The sequence below is a fragment of the Melanerpes formicivorus genome, unplaced genomic scaffold, assembly GCF_026170545.1.
Source record: "Melanerpes formicivorus ecotype bairdi unplaced genomic scaffold, bMelFor1.0.p_v2 SCAF_262, whole genome shotgun sequence".
Taxonomy (NCBI): Eukaryota; Metazoa; Chordata; class Aves; order Piciformes; family Picidae; genus Melanerpes; species Melanerpes formicivorus.
This window is the reverse complement of record NW_027142614.1, coordinates 285,001-292,500: the sequence shown is the minus strand read 5'-3', so window position 1 is coordinate 292,500 and position 7,500 is coordinate 285,001.

The window sequence follows — 7,500 nt, the reverse complement described above, 5'->3', positions numbered from 1 at the left end:
CGCCCAGGGAGAGCACGTCTACTCGCCCAGGGAGAGCACGTCTACTCGCCCAGGGAGAGCACGTCTACTCGCTCAGGGAGAGCACGTCTACTCGCCGAGGGAGAGCACGTCTACTCGCCGAGGGAGAGCACGTCTACTCGCCCAGGGAGAGCACGTCTACTCGCCCAGGGAGAGCACGTCTACTCGCCCAGGGAGAGCACGTCTACTCGCCGAGGGAGAGCACGTCTACCTCCCGCCTGAGGGAGAGCACGGGGGGGGGGACAAAGACAGGCGGCAGCAGCTTCGGTGAACGTCACCCGGGAGGCGACCGGGGCTGTCCCGGGGCAGTCCCGGGAAGCCGGCGTCCGACACAGGGAACCGTCAGCTGCCGGACCGGGGCGAATCCCCGCGGCCACGGCAGGGGTGGGGGCTCGAAGACAGCCGGCAGCCGCTTCGGTGAACGTCACCCGGGAGGAGACTGGGGCCCTCCCGGGACCGTCCCGGGAAGACGACGTTCGGCACGAGATCCCGGCCGCGGCCGGACCGGCTCGAAGCCTCGCGGTCCCGGCAGCAGCCGGAGCCGCTCGCCGCCTCGGGCTCCCGGCCCCCTACAGATCCGGCGACTCGTTCGCGGGCGGCGGGGGGAGGCAGTGGAGGGGGTGCGGGGAGAAGCGGCAGCGGAGGCGGAGGGGGGGGGGGCTCGAAGACAGCCGGCAGCCGCTTCGGTGAACGTCACCCAGGAGGCGATCGGGGCCGTCCCGGGGCCGTCCCGGGATGCCGGCTTCCGGCACGGGGTCCCGGCCGCGGCCGGACCGGCTCGTATCCCCGCGGCTCCGGCAGGGGGGGGGGGGGCTCGAAGACAGCCGGCAGTCGCCTCGGTGAACGTCACCCGGCCGGCGACCGCGGCCGTTCCGGGGCCGTCCCGGGAAGCCTGCGACAGGCACGGGGTCCCAGCCGCGGCCGGACCGACTCGAAGCCCCGCGGCCCCGGCACGGGGGAGGCCCAAAGACTGGCGGCAGCCGCTTCGCTGAACGTCACCCGGCCGGCGACCGGGGCCGTCCCGGGGCCGTCCCGGGATGCCGGCATCCGGCACGGGGTCCCGGCCGCGGCCGGAGCGGCTCGAATCCCCGCGGTCCCGGCAGCAGCCGGAGCCGCTCGCCGTTCGGGCTCCCGGCACCCTACGGATCCGGCGACTCGTTCGCCGGCGGCGGGGGGAGGCAGTGAAGGAGGTGCGGGCAGAAGCGGCCGCGGAGGCGGAGGGGGGGGGGGGGCTCGAAGACAGCCGGCAGCCGCTTCGGAGAACGTCACCCGGCCGGCGACCGCGGCCGTTCCGGGGCCGTCCCGGGAAGCCTGCGACAGGCACGGGGTCCCGGCCTCGGCCGGACCCGCACTGGGTGCCGCCGCCTCGGGCTCTCGGGACGGTATGGATCCGCCGACTCGTTCGCCGGCGGCGGGGGGAGGCAGTGGAGGGGGTGCGGGGAGAAGCGGCAGCGGAGGCGGAGGGGGGGGGGGGGCTCGAAGACAGCCGGCAGCCGCTTCGGTGAACGTCACCCGGCCGGCGACCGGGGCCGTCCCGGGGCCGTCCGGGGATGCCGGCTTCCGGCACGGGGTCCCGGCCGCGGCCGGAGCGGCTCGAATCCCCGCGGTCCCGGCAGCAGCCGGAGCCGCTCGCCGTTCGGGCTCCCGGCACCCTACAGATCCGGCGACTCGTTCGCGGGCGGCGGGGGGAGGCAGTGGAGGGGGTGCGGGCAGAAGCGGCCGCGGAGGCGGAGGGGGGGGGGGGCTCGAAGACAGCCGGCAGCCGCTTCGGTGAACGTCACCCGGGAGGCGACCGGGACCGGCCCGGGAAGCCATCGCCCGGCCCCGGATTCCGGCCGCGGCCGGACCGGCTCGAAGCCCCGCGGCCCCGGCACGGGGGAGGCCCAAAGACTGGCGGCAGCCGCTTCGCTGAACGTCACCCGGCCGGCGACCGGGGCCGTCCCGGGGCCGTCCCGGGATGCCGGCTTCCGGCACGGGGTCCCGGCCGCGGCCGGAGCGGCTCGAATCCCCGCGGTCCCGGCAGCAGCCGGAGCCGCTCGCCGTTCGGGCTCCCGGCACCCTACAGATCCGGCGACTCGTTCGCCGGCGGCGGGGGGAGGCAGTGGAGGGGGTGCGGGGAGAAGCGGCAGCGGAGGCGGAGGGGGGGGGGGGCTCGAAGACAGCCGGCAGCCGCTTCGGTGAACGTCACCCGGGAGGCGACCGGGACCGGCCCGGGAAGCCATCGTCCGGCCCGGGATCCCGGCCGCGGCCGGACCGGCTCGAATCCCCGCGGCCCCGGCACGGGGGAGGCCCAAAGACTGGCGGCAGCCGCTTCGCTGAACGTCACCCGGCCGGCGACCGGGGCCGTCCCGGGGCCGTCCCGGGATGCCGGCTTCCGGCACGGGGTCCCGGCCGCGGCCGGACCGGCTCGAATCCCCGCGGTCCCGGCAGCAGCCGGAGCCGCTCGCCGTTCGGGCTCCCGGCACCCTACGGATCCGCCGACTCGTTCGCCGGCGGCGGGGGGAGGCAGTGGAGGCGGTGCGGGGAGAAGCGGCAGCGGAGGCGGAGGGGGGGCGGGGGGGACGATAGTGGCGGGGGGCGGGGGGTGCTCGAAGGCAGCCGGCAGCCGGTTCGGCGAACATTCGCCGGGGCGGGGGGGGCGACCTGTCCGTGCCCGGGGCAGCCCCGGGAAGCCGGCAGCCAGCACGGGGTCCCGGCAGCACCTGTTCCCTGCCCTGGGACTTGCCGTGCCCGGCGGCCGGTTGCCGGGTGGGGGGGAGCGATGAGAGGCGGGGCGCAGCGGCCGGGGCAGCGCCGGGCCGCAGCGGGGGGCTGGGCGGGTGGGGTAGGCGTCGAGCGGCAAGCCCTCGGCTGCAGAGAATGTTCGGCGGTGCGGGGCGGGGGGGGGACGGGACGACACGTTGGGGGCGCCGAGTCCGAGCCACCCCCGGCCCCAGGGGCGGCCGGAGGGGGAGGCCGGTGCCTGGCCCTGGGAGCTGCTGGGCGCCGGATGGCCGAGGGTGCGTCAGAAGCCGCCCGAGCGGTCGAGCAGGTCCTCCAGAAAGGCCTAGGGTGGCTTCGAGGGCCCCGGGAGCAGTCGAGGGAGGCCTCCAGGCAGGTCTGGAGTGGATGGGAGGCCTTCCAAAGCAGACAAGGGAGGCTGCCAGCGGGGCCTAGGCTGGCACTGCAGCCTGTAAATGGTTGGGGGGGGGGCCTCTGGTGCGGCCTGGAGTCTCTGGGTGGCGTCCAGAGAGGTGCAAAAGATCCTCTGGTGCGGCCTGTGGTGGCGGAGAAGCCTGCAGAGCGTGCGGGGGAGGCTTCTGGTGCGGCCTGGGGTGGGTCGGAAGCCTGCAGAGCGTGCGGGAGAGGCTTCTGGTGCGGCCTGGGGTGGCTGAGAAGCCTGCAGAGCGTGCGGGAGAGGCTTCTGGTGCGGCCTGGGGTGGCTGAGAAGCCTGAAGAGCGTGCGGGAGAGGCTTCTGCTGCGGCCTGGGGTGGCTGAGAAGCCTGCAGAGCGTGCGGGGGAGGCTTCTGGTGCGGCCTGGGGTGGGTCGGAAGCCTGCAGAGCGTGCGGGAGAGGCTTCTGCTGCGGCCTGGGGTGGGTCGGAAGCCTGCAGAGCGTGCGGGAGAGGCTTCTGTTGGGGCCTGGGGTGGCTGAGAAGCCTGCAGAGCGTGCGGGGGAGGCTTCTGCTGCGGCCTGGGGTGGCTGAGAAGCCTGCAGAGCGTGCGGGGGAGGCTTCTGCTGCGGCCTGGGGTGGCTGAGAAGCCTGCAGAGCGTGCGGGGGAGGCTTCTGGTGCGGCCTGGGGTGGCTGAGAAGCCTGCAGAGCGTGCGGGGGAGGCTTCTGGTGCGGCCTGGGGTGGGACGGAAGCCTGCAGAGCGTGCGGGGGAGGCTTCTGGTGCGGCCTGGGGTGGGACGGAAGCCTGCAGAGCGTGCGGGGGAGGCTTCTGGTGCGGCCTGGGGTGGGTCGGAAGCCTGCAGAGCGTGCGGGAGAGGCTTCTGCTGCGGCCTGGGGTGGGTCGGAAGCCTGCAGAGCGTGCGGGAGAGGCTTCTGTTGGGGCCTGGGGTGGCTGAGAAGCCTGCAGAGCGTGCGGGAGAGGCTTCTGCTGCGGCCTGGGGTGGCTGAGAAGCCTGCAGAGCGTGCGGGAGAGGCTTCTGGTGCGGCCTGGGGTGGCTGAGAAGCCTGCAGAGCGTGCGGGAGAGGCTTCTGGTGCGGCCTGGGGTGGCTGAGAAGCCTGCAGAGCGTGCGGGAGAGGCTTCTGCTGCGGCCTGGGGTGGCTGAGAAGCCTGCAGAGCGTGCGGGAGAGGCTTCTGCTGCGGCCTGGGGTGGCTGAGAAGCCTGCAGAGCGTGCGGGAGAGGCTTCTGCTGCGGCCTGGGGTGGCTGAGAAGCCTGCAGAGCGTGCGGGAGAGGCTTCTGCTGCGGCCTGGGGTGGCTGAGAAGCCTGCAGAGCGTGCGGGAGAGGCTTCTGCTGCGGCCTGGGGTGGCTGAGAAGCCTGCAGGGCGTGCGGGAGAGGCTTCTGCTGCGGCCTGGGGTGGGTGGGAAGCCTGCAGAGCGTGCGGGGGAGGCTTCTGGTGCGGCCTGGGGTGGCTGAGAAGCCTGCAGAGCGTGCGGGGGAGGCTTCTGGTGCGGCCTGGGGTGGCTGAGAAGCCTGCAGAGCGTGCGGGAGAGGCTTCTGGTGCGGCCTGGGGTGGCTGAGAAGCCTGCAGAGCGTGCGGGGGAGGCTTCTGGTGCGGCCTGGGGTGGCTGAGAAGCCTGAAGAGCGTGCGGGAGAGGCTTCTGGTGCGGCCTGGGGTGGCTGAGAAGCCTGCAGAGCGTGCGGGGGAGGCTTCTGGTGCGGCCTGGGGTGGCTGAGAAGCCTGCAGAGCGTGCGGGAGAGGCTTCTGCTGCGGCCTGGGGTGGCTGAGAAGCCTGCAGAGCGTGCGGGAGAGGCTTCTGCTGCGGCCTGGGGTGGCTGAGAAGCCTGCAGAGCGTGCGGGAGAGGCTTCTGCTGCGGCCTGGGGTGGCTGAGAAGCCTGCAGAGCGTGCGGGAGAGGCTTCTGCTGCGGCCTGGGGTGGGTCGGAAGCCTGCAGAGCGTGCGGGGGAGGCTTCTGCTGCGGCCTGGGGTGGGTCGGAAGCCTGCAGAGCGTGCGGGGGAGGCTTCTGCTGCGGCCTGGGGTCTCTGGGTGGCCTCTAGAGAGGTGCAAAAGACCCTCTGGGTTGGGCTGGGGTGGCTCTTGGACCCCTGCCACACAGTGGAGAGAGGCCTCCGGCCCGCCACCTGTGTCCCTGTGTGCCTGAGTGCCTGTGTCCCTGTGTCCCTGTGTCCCTGTGTCCCTGAGTGCCTGAGTGCCTGTGTCCCTGTGTCCCTGAGTGCCTGAGTGCCTGAGTGCCTGTGTCCCTGTGTCCTTGTGTCCCTGTGTCCCTGTGTCCCTGTGTGCCTGAGTGCCTGTGTCCCTGTGTCCCTGTCTGTGTACCTGTGTGCGAGAGTGTCCGGCACGCCACCCAGCGGCGGCGGGCAAGCAGGTAGGCGGGTGGGCGGGCCGGCGAGGGCCAGTGTGAGTTTGGGGGGTGGGAGGGGAGGCGGCAGCTGGAAGCGTCAGAGGAGGGGGCGTGGCTCCGGCTGGCCCCGGGAGCAGGTTCCCGGGACCGGGACCGGCTGGACCCGGCGGGTGGTTGATCCCGGGGCGGGGGGCAGAGGCGGCGGGAAGCGGCAGCTGCGTGTGCGGCGGGGGGGTGGAGGGCGAACCGCGGCGGGAAGCGGATGCTTCAGAGCAGGTTACGGGGGCGGGGACGGACGACACCACCTGTCCCCGCCCCGGGACGGGCTGGACCCGGCGCCCTGGACCCGGCGCCGTGTACCCGCCGCCGCCCCCGCCGCCGCCCCCCTCCGCCACCCCGGGACCCCGACGTTTTTTGGCGCCCGCGCCTTTTTTTGCTCCCCGCCTGCCCGCGCTGCCCCGGGCCCTCCCCCGGGGCGGGGCGGGAGGGAGGGACGGACGGACGGACGGGTAGCCGGGGATCTCCGAGCGCGCGCCACCAGACCGAGGCGGGGTCCCGGCGGCGGCGGCGGCGGCGGCGGCGGCGGCGGCGGCGGCGGCGGCGGCGGCAGCAAGCGACGGCGGGGGGGGCAGGCTAGGGAGAGAGGGGGAGCGGCATGCGGTAGGGCTGGGGGGTTTGTTTCGGGGGGGAGGGGTGGGGGGGGGGTGGCAGCGGTCAGCGAGAGCGGGGAGAGGGGGAGCGGCATGCGGTAGGGCTGGGGTGTTTTTGGGGTGGGGGCGTTGGGGGGATTAGCGGGCGGGCGGGCAGCCGAGCCAAGCGGCAAGCCGGGGGGGCGGGCGAGGGCGGCTTTAGGGCCGGAGGAGCGGAGCGCAACCTCCCCCGTGCAGGCTCCAGCGTGGAGAGCAGCAAGTTTTTGGGGACGGGGGACGACGGACGGGAGGGGCAGCGGCGAGAGGCTAGCTGCGGCAAGGGGCACCGGCACGGCCGCCCTAACAGCGCCGCCTCGGTCGCAGGGGTTAGAGAGCAGCCGGGCAGCCCGGGAGGGAAGCGGCAGCCCGCGAAGGGGGGAAGGGGGGGCTCCGCGCAAACCGGTAACGGGGGCCGGGGGGTGTGGGGGGGGGCGGTGGCGGCCGCGGCAAGAGGCAACGGCAGGCGGGGGGGCTCCGCGCAAACCGGCAGCGGGGGGGGGGGGCGGGGGTAGCGGCAAGAGGCAACGGCGGGAAGGGGGGGCTCCGCGCAAACCGCTAACGGGAGCCGGGGGGTGTGGGGAGCTGGGGGTGGCAGCAGCGGCAAGAGGCAACGTCGGGAGGGGGGGCTCCGCGCAAACCGGTAACGGGGGCCCGGGGGTGTGGAGGGGGCGGTGGTGGCCGCGGCGAGAGGCAACGGCAGGCGGGGGCGCTCCGCGCAAACCGGCAGCGGGGGGGGGGCGGGGGGTAACGGCAAGAGGCAACGGCGGGAAGGGGGGCCTCCGCGCAAACCGGCAGCGGGGGGGGGGCGGGGGGTAGCGGCAAGAGGCAACGGCGGGAAGGGGGGGCTCCGCGCAAACCGGCAGCGGGGGGGGGGCGGGGGTAGCGGCAAGAGGCAACGGCGGGAAGGGGGGGCTCCGCGCAAACCGGCAGCGGGGGGGGGGCGGGGGTAGCGGCAAGAGGCAACGGCGGGAAGGGGGGGCTCCGCGCAAACCGGCAGCGGGGGGGGGCGGGGGGTAGCGGCAAGAGGCAACGGCGGGAAGGGGGAGCTCCGCGCAAACCGGCAGCGGGGGGGGGGCGGGGGGTAGCGGCAAGAGGCAACGTCGGGAGGGGTGGCTCCGCGCAAACCGGCAGCGGGGGGGGGGCGGGGGTAGCGGCAAGAGGCAACGTCGGGAGGGGGGGCGCCGCGCAAACCGGCAACGGGGGCGGGGGGGGAGGCGGTCAGGGGCGGGGGGAGATTTCTAGAGATGCCGGCAGACCTTCTCCCCGGAGAACAGCGCTGTTGAAGAAAAGACTGCTTCAGAACACAACCTTTAATGAAAGACGCTCGATGAAAAC